Below are 26,629 nucleotides of genomic sequence, written 5' to 3'. Positions count from 1 at the left end.
AGGGTATTGGAGGTATGGGGGAAAACCATGCATGCTGTGTACTACTGCTCCACATTGGAAAGCCCATTTACTCACGCTTTGCTGCCTGGTCCAGGATGTGACCCTGTATTTGGGCTATCTTGAAAACATTTTTTGGATCTATTTCTGTGTGCAGTTCCCAAGATATACATAAGCAAATACAGGCAACATTTTGAAAATTCACAATAATCTAGGTGTATATTGAATATTGGTGGGCTAAAATCTGCTCTGAATTTCCCTGGTTTAAATACAGAGTTAATCCACTGAAATCAATGGCTTTACACTGAAATAACTTGGAGAGAATTTGGCCCATTATTATATGTAAAGATTGGCTACTTTACTTCTTGTACAGTGTTAATGTATAGTATTCATCTTGAATTTATACTGCAAATAAAACCCACAGGATTTTTAGTAAAAAATAAAACCTTGAAAATACACAAAGGTCAAGTGAGGTGAAAGTTTTTACTTTTGGCAAAAAATTAGTTTCAATGGGCTTTTTTAAAATCTCTGCATTTTCACTTGTAATTTTTCTTAAGGTTGACCTCTGTACAGTTGCCACTGGAACTGTGTTTTCTTTTGATAAGTGGCTAAGCTTAAGCTATTACTGCAGTCATAGAAATGGGATGAAATTTAATAGTGCAAAGTCATTCACTTAGGGACTAATGACAAGAATTTTTTCTATAAACTGGGGACATATCAGTTGGAAACGATAGAGGTGGAGAAAAACCTGGGTATATTGGTTGATCACAGGATAACTATGAGCTGCCAGTGTGATGTGCTCATGAAAAAGTCTAAAGCAATTTTCGGATGCATCAGGTGAGATATTTCCAGTAGAGCTAGGAAAGTGTTATTGTACAAGGGCACTGGGAAACCTCATCTGGAATACTGTGTGCAAGTCTGGTCTCCCATGTTTAAGAAAGATGAATTCAAAATGGAACAGATGCAGAGAAGAGCTATTAGGATGATCAGAGGAATGGAAAACCTACCTTACAAGAGAAGACTCAAGGAGTTAGGCTTGTTTAGTCTAACAAGCAAAGGCTGAGGGGAGATATGATTTGCTCTCTATAAATACATCAGAGGGATAAATATCAGAGAGGGAGAGGAATTATTTAAGTTAAGGGCCAATGTGAACACAAGAACAAATGGCTATAAACTGGCCAGCAACACGTTTAGGCTTGAAATTAGATGAAGGTTTCTAACCGTCAGAGAAGTGAAGTTCTGGAATAGTCTTCGAAGTGGAGCAGTGGGAGAAAAAATTTAACTGGCTTCAAAACTGAGCTTGATGGGTTTATGGAGGGGATGGTATGATGACATTGCCTACAATGGCATGTGGCCCATATGCGACTGCTAGTAGCAAAAATCCCCAATAGCCAGAGATGGGACACTAGATGGGAAGGGCTCTGAGTTACTAAGGAGAATTCTTTCCCAGGTATCTGGCTGGTGGGTGTTTCCAACATGCTTAGGGTTCAATTAATCACCGTATTTGAGATCGAGAAGGAATTTTCCTGTGGATCAGGTTCACAGAAACCCTGTGGAGGTTTTGCCTTCCTCTGCAGCATGAGGCATGGGTCACTTGCTGATTTAAACTAAAGTAAATGGTGGATTCTCTGTAGCTTGAAGTCTATACATCATTATTTGAGGACGTCAGTACCTCAGCTCAGGAAATAATTCCCATCCCTCCCTGTCCCGACATGAAGGCTAGGCGTATTAAATCCTGTTTATAATACGTCAGATCTTATGGCCTGCCTCATCTTTTTACCCAAACTTACTCAGGGAATCTCTTGTTAAAGTCAACAGGAGAAATCTTGAAGTCCTTATGCAGCTAGTTTCTGAGGCAAAACTTTCACTGAAATCTACTTAAGTCAAAGGATGAAAATCAGAATAAGAAGGTCAAGATTTAGTCCAATGGGAGTTTGCCTGAGCAAGAAGAGTGTAAAAATTCTCTCAGCATTGGCATTACTATCTCATTACTGGAGCTTACCAGACAATTACTGTATTTTTAAAAATCATGCTTACTACCAAAAATAAGTGGCAGTAATTGAAGTGGCAGGTACATATATTTGAAATTTGGTTAATACTTAAAATGTGTTATATTGCAGCTACATTATGGCATAGTGTTCAGCCAACTTTTTGTTATGTGTTTGTCTAGTGCCTAGCACAATGGGACCCTGATCCATGATGGTGACCCCTCAAGTGCTACAGCAAATACAAATAAATAATAATAATATACATCATTTAGAATGGAGGTTTTATATTTCTAACAACATAATACTCAGAATCTTTTCCTTCACTGATGCACAGGGAGGTCTTGCATGGGGCTATGACATTGGGCTACGATGTTCTTTGGATGAGAATGGATGAGGTGCACAGTTCACCAGGAGTATGTCTATAGTTAAACCACTACATCAGCACCACTGCAGCTGTCTCACTGTAGCACTTCAATGTAGACATTGCCTCTGCTGACAGGAGGGTTCTCCCATCAGTGTAGGTAATCCACCTCCCCAAGAGGCAGTAGCTAGGTCGACAGAAGAATTCTTCCCTCGATCTAGCACTGACTACACTGGGGGTCAGGTCAACATACCTATTTCTCTCAGGGGCAAGCATTTTTCACACTATGCCAATGTAAGTCCCCAACATAGATCAGCCCTAGGATACATGTGTACACATTGGATATTAAAGGCTTGGAGGGCATCCTCTGTGTGCATCCACTCTTCCCACATGGGGAGGGGGATTAACCAACTCCTTACATGTGCCCACCCCACACTCCACTCCAAAACTCAAGGCCCTGCAAAAAGACAGGAAAAAGTTAATGCATCCTGTGGCTGTTCTAACTTCTCTCTTTGGAAGGGGTTGCAAAGGGGAGCAGTGTGTGCGGGGAGCCATGACAAGTTTGTCCAGAGAGTTGGGGGGAAGAGCACTGCCATGACATACCCAGACCTGCTTCAGGTGGTGATCCAAGTCAATCAAATCCCTCCTGAAAGCCCGTTTCACCTGGAACCCCTAAAAGTAAATATAACAGTATGGTTGTATTTGAGATTGCCTGTGCATTTGTGTGTGTCTATTTAAAATATATAAAATGCCACTAAAGTTTTCTGGTATTGGGCCATGGCCATTGCCATTCCCATTCCACCACCTGTCTGCTGTTCTTGTCTTTTGCCCTCTTTCCCCCTTCTCTCTGTCTGTCTGTTACTTTATTTTGTCCTTTTTGGGTGTGAACTTTTGCAGATGGGAATTATGCCTTCTTTAGTGTTCAAAAAGCACCCATCACACTGGGCACTACTAGAAACAATAATGAATTATACGTATAATAACCACCACCTGCGCTGTGACTGACATGCTAATAAATGTTGAGTCTGTAGATTTTCTGTTTCTCCAAAGTTATCTTTAATCTTTAAATAAAAGAGGTGAATTGAAAAGAACTTTATGACTGAGGTTTTCTAAACTGCAAAAGGGATTTGGATGCCCATTTCCTATTAAAATTAATGGGAATTGAGCATCCAAATCCCTTTGGTGGCTTGGAAAATCTGAGACACTGTTTTCGAGTTTGTTTTACCTTGGCTCTATTATGCTCACACTTGGGGCCATTTTACTAGTATTCCTACATCAGAAGGTGAGCAGGACTAGGTCTGTACTATTATTTTACTAATAATTCCTGTTTTGTGTTACCTTCTAAGTTATATATACCCTTTCACTTAATTCAGTGTGTCGAGAGAGATATCTCTGAAAAATTTGGAATGGTATCAAAGAAATAAATACATTGTGAGTTCAGCCTTTAGCTTTATGTGAAAAACATTGGATTAAACACAGTAGGTATTGTAGGTCAACTATATTCACTAATCGCTACCGTAACAAAAGAGATGGACTTTGTTGCTGGCTGACTTCAATGAGAATAGTAAATCACTTCATAGACGCTCTGCTTATTCAGTTCTCAGCATGATCACCTTTCCTTTGAAATACAGTAGCACTTTCCATTGGTCCCGTTATATGAAAATCGCACTCAGAATCTAGTTATTTGTTTTAAATGAGCTGACAAATACAGCCTGTGCCCACCAATCCCAAAATAAAACAGACTTCCTAACCTAATGATGTTGATAATTGTGATATTAAATTATTGTGGAGCAGTGGCTACATGCAATGTTTAGCTTGAAGTAAGAAAAAATCTATACTGTATGTTTTATGGCTGTGCATGACAGATTATTGTTCCTGCTTTGTGAGTTAGAGTTCTCTATAAGTTATCAATGAATATGAAGTCTGTTGTAATGTAACTTTGCAGGTAGAACTGTGGACAGGAATCCTGTGAAGAAAGAGCTCCCTGGGGTGGAGATTGCATTACCATGCTAAACAAAAGTGCTGTAACAAAAATGTTTCTCCAAACATCCACAGAGAGAGGCAGAAGTTTTCCAAGTGCATATTTTAATTATTCTACACTGGAGGAAAGCTCTTTTGAAATAAAATATGCAGAGGGAAGTTGAAAGACTGAGTATTTGTGGAGATTTGATGTTACTTTAGAAATTTAAATTTAAAACTTAGTTTTATTTTTATTAAGAATGAAGTGATGTCCTAGAAACTTCTGAAAACTTTGATGTCTCTCTGCCAAAAGCAAAGAAAGCCCCTCTGTATAAACATCTCCATAGATTCAGATTATACAAGATGGATCTGGGGTGTTAATCGACAGGACTGGCACACTGCCACAATGGACCTGGGATTTGAAAACTGGCAGCTTCTGCTATGGGGGCCTAAGGGCCCAATTCTACTCCGATTAAAATAAATGTCAAAATTTCCATTGATTTCATTGGTGCAGGTTCATGCTCTAGGAAAGAAGAAAACTCCTTCAAGCGTGTTAGCTACCAAGTTTAAAGGTTTGCAGCTATAAAGCTACATTTTATAGTCTGCTAATGCAACTTTTTGTAGCCCATGACTAGATGAAATTAAGTTTAAATGTTTTACTTTGGTTTTATGTGTTCTTCCCTAGTTATTAACTAAACAGCATTTTTGAAGTGTTGCTATAATAAGTATTGCTGTCAACATGTGGGTACATGGGCTGACTGAGCAGTCTAGGGATGCACATCTGCTTTGGGGAAAGAAGAGAAAATGAATATGGTTGACTGATCTCAAGGTATTCAAGTTCATAAAAGGGATCTCGGGAGGTGCTGGTTTTTCTGCCCACATAGATATTTCAGATGGTATAAATGGTACATGCCATTAATAGAGTGACAGTTATGCTGCCATTTTAAATAACAGAATCAGGATAAGCCATTGTAAATTGGTAGTGACAAAAACATCCCAATGACAGAATACAGAAATATGCCATCAATTTATGCCCAGTCTCCAAGACTATGAGGATGTGTACAGTCACACAATTGCATATTAAAGATGTGCATGTGGTCTCTGTAACTGAGCACACGAATTATGTGCATACACTTTTACACACACCCAATGCTGAAAATTTGGTCTTTATTGCTTTTAGGCTGTGTTCTTAAAACAGAGAAAAATTTAAGATGTTAAGGGTATTTTGATATGAAGATGATAAAAGAAAAGATGCTCATTTAGCTATCATTTTAAAATATAAATTATGACATATTGCACAGAGCTCTGCCAATGTAAGCAAATAATGGCTTCATAAAAGTGTAAAGGATCATATGGATTTCCATCCTTTTTTGTTAATCAGCATTCCCTTTATGATTAACTCTGCATAGACTGTGCCTCTATGTATGTAAGCTCACTTCTTCCAAATGCAGGCCCACTAATTTTGATGAAGACAGATTATTGTGAGTTCCTCTTCACAACAATGTTCCCCCTTCATGTCTCCAAGGTACGGTCAGGATTATGAGTAAATGGCCACTAGCACATTAGTTGCATTAATTTTCAAGTGTTAGTTACAGGCAGAAGAACTCACCAGTGCAACTCTGTTGGGATAGAATGCTAGAGGGAAAAGCTAAATGAGCTACTTCATATGGGAAAGGGTTAATTCCTGAGGTATGGGCAAGTTGTGGAATAAACCACTGGATATGGAAGGAACACCAGGAAAAGTTTGGTACCAGGTGAATTAATTCAGTTTAGCTGCCCATCAGAAATATCCCTGAAATGTGTTTAAAAAAAATAAATCATTGACATTTGAGTTAATTTGACAGAAGAATCTGATTGAAGAAACTGGAGACTCAGGAAATTTAATAAAGACAAGTGCAAAGTGCTTCCCTTAGGAAGGAAAAATCAAATGCCCAATTTACAAAATGGGGAATAACTTGTTCGGTGGTAGTACTGCTCGAAAGAATCTGGGGATTATAGTGAATCACAAATTGAATATGGGTCAACAATGTGATACAGGTGTGAAAAAGGTTAATATTCTGAGGTGTATTAACAGAGGTATCATATGTAAGACACAGGAGGTAATTGTCCCTCTACTTGCCACTAATGAGCCCCCAGCTAGGGTACTCTGTCCCGTTCTGGGTATCACACTTTAGGAAGATTGTGGACAAATTGGAGAGAGTCCAGAGAACAGCAGCAAAAATGATAAAAGGTTTAGAAAACCTGACCTGTGAGGAAAAATTTAAAAAACTGGGCATGTTTAGACTTGAAAAATGAAAACTCAGGGGTGGACCTGATGAGTCTTCAAATATGTTAAGCTGTTATAAAGAGAAAAGTGATCAATATTTCTCCATGTCCACTGAAGGTAGGACAAGAAGTAATGGGTTTAACCTGCAGCAAGGGAGATTTAGGTTAGATATTAGGGAAAGTTTACTAACTTTAAGGGTAGTTAAGTTCTGGAATAACCTTCAAAGGGAGAATCCCTATCATTGAAGGTTTTTAAAAACAGGTTGGACAGATACCTGTCAGGGACGGTCTAAGTTTACTTGGGCCTGCCACAGCACAGGGAGCTGGACTTGATCTCTTAAGAGCCTGTTCAACCCTATGGTTCCTATGTTAAAATTCAAAATTGTGTTCTCCTCTTTCCCATGTTCCCTCACTTGTATAAGTTCCAAACAGTCAGAGCTTGGTTTAATAAATTTATATTTGAAAAAGCAAGCCTCATTCAAAATGCTACCTTCCCAGACCAAGGACAGTTTTAAAACTGAAGGTTTATTAAACTTGGTTTAAAAAAACCAAATAAATACAGCTTGTGAAAGCCCCTTGCTGCTCAGTCCTCTTAGAACACACACGTCTACCAATGCAACCAGAGCTATCCCCTTTGACCCCCATCAACTGACCTTTAATCCTTAAAGGGACAGGACACAGGTAAATCTACCCCTGATATTCACTTATGAGTGCTACAAAAACACATTCCTTACTGGCCTCTTCCCTATGTTTCTATAACTTTCCCAATCTGGCATGGCAGAGATGTCTAAGATAGCACAGGAAGAAAAAGATCATACATTGCATATTGGGCCTTTCAGATGGGGACATAGATGAGTGAGTTTCCAGGGAGGTCCAGATATGCATGACCCAGCTCCAGTTGTGCCAACCACTCTTTTTTCCCTAGAATTTGATAGTCTTAAATACTGAATACCAATTTTGTCCTACGGAGGGATTTTCTTCTATATTGGGTTGGAGACAAAATAATCTGTGAAATGTTTCCATGGTGGTGGTCTCTTATAACTGTGCCAAGCCTTAGTGATATGCCAACTGGCTAATACCTATTCCATGCTTTTACTCATTCATTTCTTAAACTGATGTTCATTGAAAGTGTTCACTATCCCATCATTCTCAGTACAGATATACACACCATATTTATTCTTATTACAGGTTGAGCATATTTTTATATTACTTCAGGGTTTCAATTAACCTTGCTTCCATGTATTTTACAGCATTAACAGTAGTTCAGTGTTAAACATAATTCATTTTTCCCCACATAAAACTTCAAAATGTAACATTTCCTTGATGTATGCTACTTTGCAATATTCTTGTCATATCATTGAAATCCTTTCAATATAAGATTTCCATTATTTCTAGGGAGTTACACCAACAACAGCTTCCTGCAGTGTTTTACATTACTGTTGGTTATATTGGTAGTGGCCTATGCTGAACTGCATTGCTGAGCTATAATTAAGTTGTGGCATCCATTTTTTTATATGGATAGATGCACCTTTTTAGCATATATGTATATAAATATAAATAAATACCTTGGGACATTATACAGTATTTTCAAAGTATTTAGTGTAGTGAAAGGAAAATGAAATACAAATGCATGAAAGAGAACAAAGATAGGTATAGCTCTCACTCCAAATGATCCATTATGTTTTGAACTGCTGGATTTTCACTCCTATTATGCGGCATAAGTGAACTGGGGAATAGTCTACATCAAATTAACTCTTGTAAGTGTGAACCAATGAATTATAAACTATGCATAGTGGCTGACTAAGATAGGATGTATTACAATTAAGAATTATTATGAATCTTCACTTTCTTAGCAAAAATTTTGGGGAGGGAGGGGGTAGTGCCCTTTCTCATCTGTTCAACCACTCCCTGCTGTTTCTAATCTGGATTTGCCACTTCCAGATTTCTGAAAATGCCCTTTAACATATGACCAATAATATTCTCTTTTTTTAAAACCTCACCTCTCCTCTCCCTCCTTGTACTTGGTACTATAGACCATGACACAAAACTGTCACCAGGTGACTGCCCCTTTAAGGGATGATGGGTCTAGATCCACCTGTGACACAATTAGCTCACCCCCCAGGTTGAGAAAATAAGCAAAGTGACATGACCCATGACCGGCAAGTCATGCATCTAAAATCATCACCCTATGGTGAAGATAAGAACAGAAGCCTCCGGAGAGATAAAGGAACAGAAGGAGGAAGGCTCTGTGAAGCAGGGCTGGAACCCAACTACTAGAAAATTGTGGAAGCTAGCTTGAGCCATTGCACAGCCCCATGAAAGAGGGCTGTCGAATCCCTTAACCCAGGGGACACGGTTTGGGCTGTGAATAAGTTATTTGGGAGCAGCAAGAGGAAACTGAGGGTGGCATGCCTGCCTGGCCATGCTGTGCCTTGAGGACATGTGCTCTGGGACAGCACTCTGCCACAACAACTTAACCAGCTAAAGTCACAGATACTTTACAGTCCTGGATTTGCTTTAATTTATCCAGCTGCTCCTTATTTTGGGTGTGTGATTTGGAAACCCCAGCTAATGCCTTCCTCTAGTAAGGGCCCCTCAGGATTCCATGCTTGGGCCTCTTCACTCTTTTAGTTACCTTATTCTCTTTAGCCACTTCCTTTCTGACTTCATATTTGGATGTCAGTTGTGGAAAGATGATACTTACATTTCTGTTACCTTCATAATTTTGGTCACTTTTTTACTCTCTGTTTCAGTGTCATCAGTCCCTGGCTCTACTAAAAACTGTGTTAAACTCCATTACACTCTCATTAATAAGCATATCTTCATTTTCTCCATTTCTTACCTTACTTTACCTTCACCCCTACTTTCAGGAACATAAGTCTTCAAATTCTCTCCAAACTCTCTTTTTATTTCATATTTTCCAAGTCTCTGAATCTGCCTTCTGTCAGTTCCATTTCACCCACATTAGGCACTATATCAGCCACTCTTCTGTCAAAGCTTTTAGCATTTCTTCTTCACTCCTCCTCTTGTCAAGTGTAGTCCTCCTCCTTGTGGTCTCTCTGAGGTCTCCCTGTGTTATAAATTATCTAAAATTTGATGGTTCATCTTTTCAGCAGTATTTGGAATGGTGTCATCTCCATTCCATTTTCCAGTGGAGTAAATTTCCCAAATCTTCAAGAGCCTTCATCGGCTTCAAATTCCCTTTTATTCTGTGCCCATCTCTACTGAAACTTTATTCTCTGCCACTTGGTCATTGCACACTTTTTGATACTTGTCCTACCACATCTACAAATTTCCTGTCTTTGATACATTGTAACCTCCTGTACATAGTGTATCGATGCAAAGTTTATGTCTGGCCACAAAGTGTTCTATAATACTTTTGCATGAGTAATGCAAAAATTAATTGATTGCATTTGAAAGGAAAAGTCTTCTAGGCCTATTATACTTATGCAGTGACAGTATTAAAACACCAACCTTTCTTAATTTCCAGAATCAGCTAAAAAATGTATTTGGAACTGTCAGAAGCAACAATGAAATTTGGAGTAAAGCAACTTAAAAATAAGATAAATTTAGCATGAGAAGTTCCATTGATTTACTCTCCATTAGCTGTCTCAAGGAACTATTGCCAACAAAGGTACAGCATCTGCACAGTGGCTCTCCGAGATCTGGGAAATGGGATGAGTTTTCCTTTGATGGCTGAAGATGGAAACTTAGGCCACATCAACCCTCCCACTTACCAGCTGTGAACACTGATGTATTTCGGGAAATAGGATGTGAGCCAAATATTCCATTCAGGATTATTAGGGAAGGCCCAAATATCTGACCACTCACTCTTAATCAATATTGCCTACATTAACTCCTTACCCCAACCCTTAGATGACTGCACTTTTCTCCCTCATAGGGTCCCTCCACTTCCCTTGGCACATCAGCCCTATCTGACAAAGGATAGGTTGCCTTGGCAAGGAAACATTTTAATAAGTGGTGCGGTGCTTCTGTACCCCTTGCATCCATCTTGACCATTCTGTGGATTTGGATTCTAAAGAGAGAGAGAGGAATGAAAATAAACGTACATTTAAGGTTTCATGCAGCCTGACTTTCGAGTACGTTGGCTTTGAGTACCTTTTTATGTATCAAGTCATGCTCTACATTCTGCAATATAGATACCAATCTTCCCTCAGCTCCAATACCAAGTACTTTATTCTAAACTGAAACATGTACATCTGTTCCCCTAAAACAGTGTTTCTCAATTGGTGTTCCATGGAACCCTGGGGTTCCGCGGGAACCCTGTTGGGGTTCCGCGAGCAGCTGTTCCCCGCACCGCTGTTCTCCACGCCGCCGAAAAAGGGAAGATGTCCCGGATTTTTCGGCGGAGGGTATGGAGTGTAAGTGTAATTTAACTGAGAAACGACCTAGTTGTTTGTGTTAAGAGTTTGGGGGGTTCCACAATTATTCATAGAGTTCAAAAGGGTTCTGTGGCCAAATTTAATTGAGAAACACTGCCCTAAAACCAATATAACCTGTGTGTTTGTGCAGCAAGTTGCAGGTTCTGTTCAAAACTGTATTAAACACACTGGAATCCCCTTGTGCCCCCCTAAGTACAGTGGGATTGCTGATACATCCAGGCCTGAATATCCCTAAATTTAGGCATGGTCGTTAAAAAAGTGGAAGATTTCAACACAGTGAACCAGTTGTTCATGTACTTCCACCTAAGTATGGCTATGATCACATTTCATGATCTGAGGATATTTCGAGAAACTCATAGGAGCCTCCTAAAATGAGAAGTAAACAGGGTGTACTCTGCCTGCTTGTAATTTTACCCATCTTTTAGCCAGCTCAAAGATCTAAATGTACAATCCAGCACTGAGAGACATGGTGTGGATTTCTAATAGTTTCTGGAGGACTGTAATTCCATGGCTGGTTTAAATTAATCCAGTCACCTTGTTCTTTTAATCTGTGTCCAATATAAAGATACGTCTTCATTTAGGATCATGCTGTGTTTCGCATTAATGTAGATGTGTATGTCTGGGAGATGTACAAGGGGTTTCCCTTTCTTCCTCCCTTGGACCCCTTGCATAAAGGCCATACATAACTGCAGTTCCTGAATTCAAAGAGAGCAGGGACTGCTCCCTCAGTCCCAAAGGGATGAGGAGGGACTGGGAGAGAGTGGGGCCATCGTTAAATCCCTGGAGAATGGGCCTGGTGCATTGAGGGTTATGTTGTATCATTGTAAGTGCTGCACAGAAGGAATGTGTTGGTCGTCAAAGAGCTCAGTGAATGACTGTTCCTTCCTGATTCACAATCCATCCCAGTGACTCCAGGGGCACTACAAACCCTGTTGTCCCCAGTGCAGGTCTGTGTGCAGTTTGCACAATCTCATCCTTTATACGTCATCCAAGTAGAATTCAGTTCAAGTGACTAACAGGAGTTCAAAATGTTCTTCATTTTAGTAAACTTTTTCATAGTGGTTTGTGCAAGAGAACATAGCTGGGTAGAAATTGCTTCTGACAATGTGCAAGGAGAATGCAGCATGTGTGTGTGCATGTGTGAGAGAGAGAGAATTGTGGCAGCCTCTCAGTACAGAAGCACGTATCACACTTTTAGTTTGTATACCTTAGATGTGCCGTGATCTAGAACTGGGTATAAATATAACTATATATAACAGCTCGTGTGCTATGCCTTTAACATCCAAGTACTGATTTAACAATTAGTATATTTCACAGAAACACATACACACATATATATACAGACACCATAACCACAGCCAGATGTGCACACAGAATACTGCCAAAACAAAGAACAGGATACACTGTAAGAGATGCTTTCCCCTCATAGAATGTGCAGAGATATTGCTCTTTTTCTACCTTGGGAAATGTGTAGGGATTAATCAACTTTTGCTGGGATCTGAAACTATGGTTCTAGGGTCACTGCGGTATTCCAGAATTGATGCTTAAATTACTAAACCATCACTTTCAGCACCCTTCTGCTAGAATATCTTCCAAAGGTATTAAAAGTCCAAAAACCTTGTACAGATTAAAGTTGATCTAATTTACAAAGAGTTCTCTGGGTATTAAAAGCTGGGAACATTTTAGTGGTAATTTAAAAAAATGTGTTAACTATACTGTAAACTATCTGAATAAACCTTTGATCAAAGACTACTATATGAAAATTTAAAGATTAAAGAGTATAGATTAATTTGAAGGGCATTGGGAAATGGTTTGATACATAAAGAACTAGCTAACTCATTAATGGTGGGATTTTTAAAAACACATAAGGGAATTAATCACCCAGTTCTCTAAGGTACCTTTGAAAATCTCATCCTAAAGGCCTTATTACAAAGTTAAAAGTGATAATGTTCTCATAGGGAGTCTGAACGATAGAGAAAGGAAGAACTGTGGAGATCCGCTATTCAAGTCTAAAGATCAATTATAGCTCTTTGCAGTTTTTAATTTTATATATATTATATATATATATTTATATATATATATATATATTTGAGTCCTTTCCTGATTGCCTGTTGTTATATATTGGAATTTGATGTCTGCTATGAAAATAAATAATTATCATATGACATGAGAATAGATAAGGGTCAGATGATCCAACAGTCTATGTGTTTCTTGCCAAGTCCATTTCTTCTTTGCTTTCAATTTAAGTAAGAAATTCAGCATCCTAAACAGAAGCTATTTGAATAACTTGACAAAATAGTTATGTAAAATATATTTCACAATAGATCTTCTTGCCAGAGTTTTTAGTTTTCTTTTTATGCAGAAACTTCAATAGTATTATAAAAAAATTTCGGCATATGGTAAAAATTATAAGTTTGCTTGCTCCTAAAGTGCTTATGTACAAGTAAGCTGTTAAATGCCACCTCTGAATATTATTTTTCTGATGTCAAGAGAGATAATCCCATATTAGAATTACTAGGAGGCACATTTCCATGAACTTCAAAGCATCTTAGATCTGGTATTAAGAACTGTGTTTGATAGTACACTTCATTAATCTTAGATTGGCCACTGTTTTTTTTCTTTTCTTTTCCTTTTCCCCCCCATTGACCGTCTTTCTAATACAGTTTATTAAAACTAACCATGCAGTGCACTGTTATTCTTCCTGGTAGGATTGTTTTGTTGCATTCATGAAAGGACAGTTTCTCTATAGAAAATGTCCCTGGGGAATCAGTATTCAGGCTCACAGTTTCTGAAAAAGTCAACATGTTGGTGTGTTGCATTCAGATCTGTCTTAATGGTCTTATCATTAAACCTGCAGTAGGCATATATAAATCAAGCTTTCTGTGGATACCAGGAAAGCATGATTAAAATAAATCATCTGTCTGATGAATATTTTCCTCTCACTTTTGGCAGGATCACCCACCTGAGCTCATGCCAGCCTGTATGGGAACATTGATGCCAGCAGCTTAAAGATCTTCAAATTTGTTCTCAGTGGTAAGGTCTAAAGCTAAAGCACTAAACAGCATTAAAACATTACTGTCAGATTGCACTAAAAGTGAACTCATAAAAGATGCATATTTCTCCTTGACCATCAACAGGAGATAATGCAGCTTATTACTGGATAGGACGACAGTTGATAAAGTTTGAGCAACAGAAGTTCTGAGCAATTCTCATCATAGTAATAATTAACAATTGATCATTTACAAGGGAAGATTGGAATTCTTTATTTATGCACAGGGCAGAATCAGGCCATTTTCATTGTCCAATATATCATAGTAGTTGCTCTGAAAGGCACTGCTATTAAAATGGAATGGTGTGCGTTTTGGAGAGTATATCCATTTTCCACAAGCATGGTGATCACCTTCAATGAGAATGTGTGACTTTGGGATGAAACAACCTCGAGCATGTCTCCCCTGAGAAACAAAAAGGGACTATGAGGGGACAGAGTGGAGTTCCACACATCTACAGCAATTCTAAGCTGTCATATTACGTCTTAGAGACCGTAGCTAGGTCTCATAAATTGGCCACCCCTGCGAGTAGTGTGTGTATCTTGGTAAAGGGGATGCCTGGTCTATAGATTATAATATTGGGCTTGATGACATTTAGATGGGGATGTTTATTGCTATTATGCCATCAGTCTGCATTTCACATATCCATTGACGTTACTGGATGTTCTGTATGTATAATGACTGCAGAACCAGACCTAGTATTTATTATATTTTTTTCTAAATATCTAGTATAGGTATCGCATTTGATAGTATCTCACATGTACTTACTGTACGTTTGACAAATGCAACCAATACCTGTTACCAGTATGTGTGTATACCCAGAACAACAGAGAGAGAGTTAGGAGTAGCTATAAAATAAAACTAATATGCATGGCATAACATTTTTATGAAAAAATATTTAAAATATGTGGCACTGTTGTTCTTCCTTTATTAGTTAAGTTTTACATCATTCTTAACCTAAATAAAACCAAGAAATAGCAACATTTAGCCTAGTACTGAAAATCACTAACAACATTCTTTTAATTTGTTTGTATTGGGCCCAGTTCTGTGAGATACTGAGTCTTAACCCCCTAAAATGTGCCAGTTTTCTCCTGGCGTGCAGTGTGTATTTGCGATGATGCACAGAACTAGGGTACAGCCTTGGTTCTGCTAGTCCTTGTGCTGTTGGGAGCAGGGAGTGCAAGATTGTGCTCTGGTGCAAATTTGAGCAGAGTCTAGGTGACCACACAAAGTCTCACAAAAAGGCAAAATTAGTTTTGAGCATGTCTGCTGCTTTACTCTCAAGAGCAGCTGCAATGAAAGGGAGGACTGGGTAGATGACAAATGGAGACCCATAATCCTTAATGTGCAAATAAGACCGTTGGCAAAGTACTTCCCAATTTGGCCTGACTCCTGCTACTAGACAGGATTAACTTGGTGGCTGTGTAGCAGCACTCTCCTTAATGAAGGGGAGTGATTGACCTGCTCTGCACTTTTTACCTGGTGCAGCACACTATACCTGTGCTGTGCAGGTACAGCTCAATGAAGTCTTCTAGTTTGGAATTGCAATTGTTTTTCAGAATTTCCTTTTCACAGTTTCCTGTCATTCCAACTTAATTAAAAGACTAATCAAAGCTTAAACAAAACTACCGATTATTAAGAAGAGTTATCCAACAATAATCATGTCTGCCACATTCCCATCAATCAAATAGTTTTCTATATAATAAAGTAAACATGATATCATCTTATATTATGAAGTCTCACATCAGATGAAATTTCATTATTGTTGAGTGACTTTGTAAAATTAGAACATGTTGAGAGTCCCTAGTGATGGACAATTTCTACATCAGGGCACAGGCTACCAGTATTCTTCTTTATTAGAAACAAAAGAATACAGTTTTAATGGTCCTTAACTCATCAAATAGTCATGAAAAAAATCTAATTAAGTGCTGAACAGCAAATTGTAAAGACTATTGTGCTGGCAAACATTATGATCCTAGTTAACAATTTTAGAAGTTTCCCAAACTGTTCTGTATCACTCTTTGATTTCTGGGTGTACTGTAACCTGGGGACCTGCCAGTCAGTGCTACTGCTGAGAGGTGAAGAACCTGTGAGAACCAAAGTCCAGGTTATGCTGAACTACAAGACCTTTTACCCATGGAAAAACAGAGCACTAATGATTCAGTAAAAGAGAGCAAAAGAGCCTCATTTGTTATTTCTGAAGTAAAGCAAATGAAAATCCATCACAGGGCATGTAAGGCCCAGTCCTGTGGTAAAACTCCCATTGACTTCAGTGGAAATAAGCCAAGTACCACTTAAGGACAAGAAAACAAGCATTTTAAACACTTACAGATGTAACTGCTATTCGGTAAAGTTAGAGATGGAATCTCTAGGTGAAATCCACCCTCAGATTTGCTTGTGCAACTCCCATTGCTATTAGATAAAGTTCAATACACCTGTGTGTACATGGTATAAGACTCTAAAAGTACTTACAAAATTCCCATGCTTACATAATCAATATATGCACCATGGATAGCAAGAGCTATAAGAATAATGACTTTCAGAACATCTCGGGTTACCAGTTTAATTCCTTTATTATTACTAATTAAAAAAAAAGATAATCTCTGCTGTTAAAAGTCTGTCTGTCTATCTGTGTCTGTGTGTGTATATGTATGTAAAGGGGGAGAGAGATTTCCTTGTTTATTGAATTTCTTTATTTGACCCTCCTTTGACACTTCATTACAGCCTTTATACAGCTTTTGTATTCAAACTCTATTATATTTTCTTGAGGCAAGAAAGGATTTCAATGAGAATGTGATGAATGTCCATATTAAATTGGATCCTCTTTTTAATTAAGTTCATCTAAATTTAATTTTGTAATTTTACTTCAGTAAACCCATCTGACTCCAGATGTTGAATGTGCTTTTCCTATTGCTGTTCTCACATAATTGTACCTGTAAAAGATTTATGATTTAGAGAAGCATTACTAAACCCTTTAGAGTGTTTTCAGCATATGCTTCATGGATGGCTAGTAACATGAGCAATTAGCATCCTAAAATGCTGTTCTGCTTCCAGGATTTCTTTTAATAGGGTAAGTTACTTTTATTAGCTTGAAATTTACACAATTAGTAAGTTTAAAAGAAACATTGTTATCAAAGGATCTCAGTTGAAACTGTGAGATTACCCCCTAAAGAAACTTTAACAGTGCAAGTTAAGACCTCACAAACTAAAAGGTACTATAACAAAAAAATATAATATAGAAGAGGAATAGCTCTTAGAATAAAAAGACTGCTAATTTAAAGCGAATTGCATAGCCTTCCTTTCAATCAAATGCTGAGGGATAAAAGTATTTGTTGCTATGTGCAACAGGGATGTTTCTTGTTACTTTGTAACATGTGGTATTATATTTCCATGAATGTCTCGATTCTTGTATGTTTCAAAATGTTCTAGCTAACTTTGGTAATAGTTAGCGCTGACATTGAGAATTAATTAACATCATTTTCCTTATCCCATTCTGTCATGACTTCTTGACCACAAAAATTGCTGGCAAATTGCCTGTCTTAGTACAAGAATTATTTGGAATCCTATAATTATTCTCGTTCTGCCTCTTTGCTTCTTTAGTCAAAGCATATCTAATATAATACTCGATAGCACATATAGGATCTTGTATAATGAAGTCCCTGGTCCTCATAAAAGAAACTTATACCACAGTTAAACCCTTAGACTGTATTATAAAGAGAAAAAGGCAACTCCAAACTGAAAAGATAACTGAATCTTTTTTCTTGAGTGAAAATCAAATTTCTTGGGGGTTTTTATGCTTTTATAATTTGTCTTGATGTGTTAGTCTGAAATATTCTCCAGTGCAGTGAACAAATCAGTTTATGGATTTTTCCCAGAATTTAAGGTTCCCAATACTAATCACACTTTGGGACAGATTCACCATGGCATTACTCCAGCTTTATGTTGGTATTTCTCCATTGAAATCAGGGCTTACAACACTGTTAAAATTTAGTAGTGGTGTTTCAGGTGGGAATCAGGTTCTATGTTTTTATTCTTCTAGATTCTCAATAATAATACTTGACATTTACTATTTAATTCTGCGAGATATCCTTATTCCCACCGTGCACATGTAGGGAAGTAAAGCATAGAAATTATCAGCTCCTGCAACTTCTACTTTAAGTAGTCTTAAATTGACACATATGAGTGAAGGCTACAGGGTAGTGTTTTAAGCAACTTTCTCTAAGCCACAGAAAATCACCTTCTGAGCCAATATATGAACCCAGGAATCCTGGCTCACTGTGTTCTGCTCAGACCAGCAGGTCACACCTTTCTAGTGACACTTATATGCAATACTAGACAGAACCTCTTTCTCACGATCATTTTTTTCTTTTTCTTTATTCCCATTTATTTTTGGCTCTTAAAAGGACGTTTTTTAGTATGGCAATAGAGAAAGTGTTGTTCTTTCCCAGACTTCTGAACAATGCTGGATTAAATTAACAGTAATACATAAGGTTGAGCAAGTATACACTTATAAAAGTTTCAGCAAAGAAACTCAAGTAGCTCATTTAATTTCCAACAAAAAAAGAAGAAACATAGCAATCATCAGGCTGATGAAATGTTTCTGAGCTTTAAAGACATTATGTGGGAGTCTGGATGAGACCCAAAGGAGGAAACACTTCAAAATTACAAAATGACACAGTTATGTTTTTTGTGAAATTGTCAAGATTCACTATTTATTCACTGAGAAGGTAACCATGCAAGCGTTTTTAAAAGATACTAACTAGAGGAGGGTATGTTAAACCTCCAAAGTCTTGAGAATGCCTAATGACTGCCTGCCAGTACTGCTGAATCCTGCTGGGTTATGGGGGAATGCCTAACATGTAAATATAAAGGGGGTTATTTAGGAGACCCAGTGAGCTGTGAATTATTGCCTAGGTTGTCACAAAAAAAAAAAGGGGGAAAATGAGTTGTGAAAAGGAAGAAACGTGCACTGCATTCTGAATAGCTTTCTGAGACTTTTTTGTAATAGATGGAAAACTTATATATTCTCTCTGCAAAAAGAAATATTTCTTTTGTCAGATTGTGAATCTACCAACCCACCTAGATTGCTTTGAAAAAAATCCATCATGGAAACAAAAGTAGGCTATTTTTATACCTGATATAATGCAGATATCAGAGGAAAATAAGTTGGAAGCCCCACTGAATTATCTAACTTTTCAACATTTGCCCAGTAGTTGAAGTTAACAACTGTATTGATCCAGCTCCCACTGAAGTCAATGGGAGCTAGATTGGACTCTTAGGGAGATAAAGAGTTAATAGCAGCATTGAAATGGGAGATTGTAGGCAACAGAAGCTTCTAAAAACCCGTTTTACTGTGCATTGTTAGTACAAACCAGTTGAAATGGGGAGAATTTTAAAATGATAACTTGGAAACACTCCAAAATGATTTTCTGCTGCTTGCCAGAGTTCATAAACTGAGTCCCAAAAGAATGGAGTGAAAATCTACAGTTTTTACTTCAACAGAGTATGTCTGCTAATGAGGTTTTTTGTTTGTTTGTTTGTTTGTTTAAGTTTTCATATAAATTACAAAGCTCATTTTTTTCACTTGTTTCACAAATGTAATTAATTTCCAAGTAAAATCTACCAAAGGGACACTTTTGGGTATTTCTTGAGTTAGAACATCCTTAAAACTGCTTTGTTTTATTACTCTTGATAATCCATGCTAACTCCACACTCTTTCTATCATAATAAATTAATACAATATATGTATTGCTGTTGAACCTGTTAGGTCATTACAGAAATGTGGTATGAAATCTGGGAGGCCTTAAGTGAATGCTTGGAAAATATAAATGTACTTAGTCATAATTTACAGAATACATGTATTTTACTAATCTTGTAGTTCCATAATATATATATATTATCACTGAAATGCCAAGAAATATGTTAGGAACCTCATTAAATTAGTGAAGAAACAATCCCTGACTCAAAGAGCATAGAAACTAAATTTAGTATGACAAACAGGTTAGGGTCCTAAATGGATAGGATAGAGGGAAGGGGAGAAGGACAAGAATGACAATAATAAGATGCCATTGTTACTCAGTTAGACATTACTTATAAACATGGTTTATTTCTTGTTAAGTAACCAATAAATAATAACTGTTCTGGCTCCCTGGTTGGCTTTTCGCAGGAGGAGTAGTTAAATATGGCCCCTAGATTATGGGATCTGATCTCCAAGAGGAGGAGGATGTTGTCAGCTGTGATGGAGAACAGAGATCATGGAGGGGATGGGGGGAAAGATGTTGAGCTGTTTTGTTCATATAGAGCTTGAGATGATAGTGAGCCATCCAATATGAGATGTCAGAGAGACAGTGAGACATCTGAGACTGGACCACAAAAGATTGCTCTCACTGGCTTTTATACATTCTAGTTGGCTTTGAACTATAAACTACTTTTCATAGTGAAAGCATATGTTGGATAAAATATCAAAAAAACTATTTGGGAGAAACTGAAATGTAGAGATATAGCATTAAGAAATCTCAAGGTATGTTTCAGTATTTCATTAATATACACCACTAATGGTGTGGAGGACTCTCTGACTGTGGCTTTATTCCTCACCAAGGCATATCTTAATGGATCACTGGAACACTCACAACTGAATGCGTCAATAAAAATAGGATACTTCTGTGTCTTGAGAAATACCTGCAAATTCACTAGTACTAATGATGTATACTGCAGTACACCAGTTAACAGACTTATTGTTATATTACTATTTTTTATTCTTAATTTTTTGTTTCTCCTAGTAAATGTTCATAGCCAGTCAAAATGTAAATAATAAATAGTTAAAAAGAAGAGTAACAGCCCTTCATGTGTATCTGTCATGTTGTTGCAGAGAATTCCTAATGAGGCCATATTTGTGTATAAATAAATCTTTTATCCCCTTCATAACTCCTCTGTGTTCGTACTATGAAGTCATCCACCCGGACCTCCTTGTAATGAGTTGAAAGCCTCAATAGGCCCTTTTATTTATAATAAATATTGCATGCTAATGTTACCAATGTCATTGTGTGATGTCTCAATGGAGGATTATGACTTCATGTAATAAGTTAGCTTCTGATAATGGAGTAAATTATTTTCCTTATGAAGAAGAGACTCATTTATTCCCACATCTTTTAATGAATATTCTGTGCAAAAACTATGTTAATTTAATATTAAGGCTGCACAGTTATGCCCAAAGTTAGGAAATATAGAGTTAAAGTAATGTGTAACATTAGTACTGTTCTTATGTGTGGATGCACTAAAGCAGTGGTTCCCAAACTTTCACCTCTGTTAACATGACCTCCCCAGTACAATTCAGATATTTCTTGTGACAGCAAATGTTTCAGCCCTGCTCCTCACCCCTACCCCATCCACAGCTAGCCCTGCTCCCCTCACCCCCCAGAGTCCCCAGGAGGAAGTTGCCATTGCAGCTTAGAGCAGGCAGGAGGGCATGAACAGGGCACTGGTGCCCCAGCAATGGGAGCAGCCCAGGTTCCCCCTCCCCTCACCCTTCCTCTCACTCTGCACTACAGCTCCCTGCCAGGCTGGGGGGCTCATTTCAGCACCAACTGCCCTTGCATTCTGCTATTGGCAGCAGGGACCAGCCTCTGCAGCTAACTCCATGTGCCTCTAGTCCCCGCCCTGGGACCGGACCATGAAAAGCCTTCCTGCCTTCTCCTGCCCTACCTAAATGGTGCCCCAACCCCTACTTCCCGTCCTTCTCCCCTCCCCTCCTCCCCCCCCCCCCACTCCTTACTGCTCCCTGCTGGCTCAAGGTTTCCTGCAGCATCAAAGGGAGCCACTGCAGTTTTTGGCAGGAGGGCCTGGCAGGTAGAATGGGACCTGGGTGCTCGCCATGTTCCCTCCAGAGGCTCTGCCTCCTCCATTCTGCTCCTTACCCCTCCTAGCTGCTGGCTCGATGTCTCACAACCTCAGTAGTATTCTTTCATGACCATCTTTGAGGATCTTGACCACAGTTTGGGAAACACAGCACTAAAGTATGTATTATAATTACACAATGCATAATATTTCCCAAATAACATGATCAGAATTATGATTAATTCATTTTCGTGTAGAATGTTAGATACGCTATGTGACATGTTACTAAAATGTGTGTGCATGAAAGAATAATATAAGGTCTTAGCACATATATATCGTGTAAGTAGAAGATACACTGTGTTTATATTAATAAGCAGACCGGAAAACAGACTTCCACTATGTGCTAGAGATGAACTATATGATATAGGACCCCAATTCAGAAAAGCTCTTAAACATGTGCTTAACTTTGAGCATTGACTTCAATGGGACTTGGGAACAAACTTAAATTTAAACACTAGAAGAAGACTAACAGGTTAGCATAAGGGTTAATATTTATATAACAATGCAAAAATTAAGAAAACTATAATGTAATCATTTGTGATCTATTAATGTAAATATCTGGTAGTACAACTAAATACTTACTTCTTGGACACATAAAGAATTTCTCTGAAAGCTTATGAGAAAAGTTCAGCTTTAGATGAAAAGCAAAATTATATTTCATTTTAATAGTGTATAACAAGTACTTCACATAACATAGTTATTTAAAGACAAGTGTAAAATACAAGGTTTTAACATAACTGAAGAGTCAAATATCCCCTTATGTGAAAGTAATATTTAAAAGTTTTTATTAATGCGGTTTGCAACCTCGATGAAAAAAAGAAATTAAATAGCTATGTAAGAGAGGAGTTTTGATAAAAGAAAACTGAAATGGAAAATATAAATTGTTAATAAAACAGCATAGAAGGACTCCTGTAAGAAGTGGTTTCCAAATTAATATGCAAGGCTATCCTATTCATACAGATGAGGGAAAAAAAAGTGTAGCACTGAATATGTGCAAGACTAACATAGGTATTTAAATATACAAAGTGACCTATTATGGGGAAGAGAATGTCTGATATATCAGAAAAAATCCTCTATCACTTACCAGTGTAACTGTAGCCCTCATGGCAAAGATGGAGTCCACTCTACAGTCATATCCGACCAAGAAAAGGTGCGAACGGGAACTTCCTTCGATCCCAGGGGCACCTGTTCCACACCAACTGAGGTAAACACATACACCAGAATAGTACAGTGAATATAGAAAAAGAAAATATTTATTAACAGAAGAATGAATGGAGAAAAATAACAGAGGGGAGGATAGAGCGAGTAGTAAAACAGGGTTACATCCAACACAAGGCCCCACAGGTCCAGTGGTACACAATACGAACAGGCAGATGCTGAGCAATGCAGGGTTCAGGAATCCTGGGCAGAGTTCCAGGACAGCAGTGAGTGTTGGGTACTCCTGATTATGTTTGGCACCAGTAAACGTCCCCCAACAAACTCCTCAGATGCCCTCTTCTGCTGCTGTCTGCAAACCCACACAGAGCAACAACCTCCGCACTTAGCTAGCTACAACCTCCCTCCTTATTCCCAGTGCAAGGTCACAAGCCCCAGTACTCATGGTCCCATACAGCTCTAGGTGACAGTGATAATGGTTTGTTCTTCTCAGGTGATTGCTCCCTGGCACAGTGCTCCTCCTGGCTCCTGTCCTGAGACATCCTTGGTCCGCTGCTCTCTCCCTCCCAGGCTTTGGGCTGGTTCTCATCTGCTTCACTACATGAGGTAGGTCCTCTTGTCTGGAGCTACAGACGCATACACCCTATCACTCTCCCTCTTTCCACTCCCCTCAAACAACTAACACTTCCTAGAACAATCAGCCCATCCTCTGGCTCAGGACAAGGTTTTAAGGGGCCATGCTCTCTAAACCCCAGGGGGTTACACAAGTATAGCCAAATGTATATCCTGTCAATATGAAAATAGTGTAACTATTGAACATCTGAATATAAGGACCAAGTAACAACAGTGGAAATTCCATGTCTGGGGTGGCTGAAGGATACTGATATATGTATGTAATGCAGAAACTATGTATCATTCAAGAAGCGTTATGTGATCCTGTAATTAAAGACTCTGAGCCAGATTCTGCTCTAAATTATACATATCAGTCTAAATCCAAAGAAATAATGTCCAGAGAGTTATTCCAGATTTACACCAGCATAAATGTATGACATTGAAAAGTTAAGGTTGACCATTTGCCCTTAACTGCACTTCCTGACTCTTGAATAATTTTTTAATTTAATTGTATAACACTAACATTTTGATAGTATTGTTTTGCATAGAATTTCTTTTATTTAACAAATAGCAACAATTTTAAAAAGTGGCATCTGTATGTTGGAATGGAGAAATCTGTGTGCTCTGTGTACACGATGTCCTCTGACTGAAAAAGCATGTGGATATATTAATGTTAGTGCAATTATAACTGAGCAAAAATGTCCTGTGGCATAGCTGCATAGGATGCTATTAAATATGGAATCTATCCTCGGGTTTGCTTATGCAATGCCCATTGAGTGTGATGTGAATTGCATTAGTAGTACCGGTATATCTGAGGGCAGAATTGTGCCTTCTGTGTTTGCAATGTGTGGCATGTTTGTGTGGATGCATCTGCAGAATTGTGTTTTACTGGGTGTCTGAGGGCATATAGAGTGGATATACTTTAGCATGGGGAGAGAGGTGCATATAAAAAATGCCATATTCTACTCAGGCTTAAACCCTGTGTGACCTCAGTGTTGAATATTGTGCTCTTCCGTATGCTAGTGTAAATCCAAAGTAACTCTGTTTATCTCAGTGTAACACAGAGCAAAATTCACAGCCTAAGGTTTAGTCAGATCTCATGGAGGTGTAGATTTGAATAGAAATTGGAATAGTAACTTCTATGTGCTTTTGTGGGTGTGCAAGGATCTAAAGTGTGTGTGAATGTAAACAGGTGAGAGGAGACTCTGGATACATGCTTGCAGTTGGCAAGGTAAGTGTATGCAAGTACTGTATCATTTGAGCATCAGTAATGGATATTGGATGCCTGGGGGCACTCATTGTACACATATGTACATGTGGACTTTATGGTAACCACATGACTAAAAATTTAGGCTTTGTCTACACTAGCACATATGATGGCAAAACTTTTGTCGCTCAGGGATGTAAAAAAACACACCCATGAGTGACATAAGCTTTGCCGGCATAAGCACTTGTGCGGACAGCTCTATGTTGGCGAAAGATGCTCTCCTACTGACATAGCTACTGCCAATCGTTTAGGTGGTTTTATTATGTCAGCGGGAGAGCTCTTTCCTGTAGACATATCATAGCTACACAAACGCTTATGCTATACTTGTCTCTCAAGATGTGTTTTTTTCACACCCCTGAGCGACAAAAGTTTTTCCAGCATAAGTGCCAGTGTAGACAAGGCCTTAGTCTTCCATTTTCCAAAGATCCTCATGTGGGCAGGCCCCCTGAGCTTGTGCAGAGCTCACTACAGGATTTGGGGGTCTTAGAAATTTTATAGTGCATATGAATAAAAGCAAATTTTCCTTCATCTCTAACTTAATTAATTTTGCTTTGCTTACTTCAGTGGCACATGCTCACAATTCAGCATCTTATAAGTGTTGGCAGGATCAGAGTATTAGATTGTAGCTCTTTGGGGCGTTGTGCGAGGTCTAGCACAATAGGCCACAATAGTAGGTTGGAGCTTTGAGGTGCCATTTCAATATAAATAATAGTAATGTGAATTTATAAAGTTCAGCCATTTTTAGTTATTCATGCCCAACAACACAAACATATTTTTAAAGCAGAAAAAAAAAAGATTATTTTGATCCCATCTTGATAAAGCAAAAATGTCTAAAGGGATTTTTCTTCAAACTTAAAAAAAAATCAGCCAGTGTCATGAAACAGTTCAGTGCAAAAGTTGAATCTTGTGGAAAGTTACAAATGAATTAATACAGGAGTGTCAAATGGAACATGAGTTTCCAGTTTATGGGCCAGGTTCTCTAATCAGATCTGGCCTGTGTGAACCAGTCACTGGACAAAAGGGCTGGAAACTGAGCAAAAATTGTCAACTAAAAATTCCCCTATCATTGTGGAATTCATTGCAAGTATGCCACTGCCCTTCCCAAATCTGCCATCCCTACCATCTCAACAGAGGGGGCGTGTCAGGGAGTGCTAATGTCTGGGAAGGGAACATACTATAACTATCCTTTATTGGTGTATGTTCCATTAAGGATCCTAAACCATTGATGGAATTTAGAATTCTCTGGAAGCATCTTTAACTAGCCTCAGTGCCAGGGCTGTGCCCAATAATCAGAGAATACGCCCTTTTAGCATTTGCTGCTGTGAAAGTTCTATAATAAAAGAGACATAAATTATATAGTCAAAAAATAGACTAAACTCAATTTTCATTTAAAATAATTAAAAAATTCAAATGTCTTAGCTTTGGTCATCACATGTATTAGTAAGATGCTCCAAGAAATCCTGACTTGAATAAACAAGCCTCCATGGAGACAAATGAATAAGGAAGCCATACTTGGATTCTGGTTAAGTTCTGGAGAAAATTAGGTTTCCTCTGATTTTTCTGATTAATTTAATATGTGCTATTAGAATAAAATCAGTGAAAAAGTTAAAGTACCTTGATTTTTATATGAGAAAAAAAAAAAGCTGAAAGAGACAGAAAGGGTTGCAAAATATCTTACATGG

The 26,629-nt window shown here is 38.2% G+C and overlaps 1 long non-coding RNA gene across 1 annotated transcript in view; it reads left to right on the top strand.

The window, feature by feature from the left end:
- Positions 1-26,629, top strand: part of LOC137158353 (uncharacterized) — a 178,341-nt gene that overhangs the window by 86,798 nt on the left and 64,914 nt on the right. Inside the window, exons 3-4 of the long non-coding RNA XR_010921382.1 lie at positions 13,926-14,006; positions 23,562-23,674. This is a non-coding gene — a long non-coding RNA (uncharacterized lncRNA). The remainder of the gene's footprint in view (positions 1-13,925; positions 14,007-23,561; positions 23,675-26,629) is intronic.

Source organism: Emydura macquarii, unplaced genomic scaffold (genome assembly GCF_026122565.2).
Source record: "Emydura macquarii macquarii isolate MOO-44397 ecotype Brisbane River unplaced genomic scaffold, CSIRO-AGI_Emac_v2 contig_1644, whole genome shotgun sequence".
Lineage (NCBI taxonomy): Eukaryota > Metazoa > Chordata > Testudines > Chelidae > Emydura > Emydura macquarii.
The sequence above is the reverse complement of the archived record's forward strand: the minus strand, read 5'-3'. Positions and strand labels throughout refer to the sequence as shown.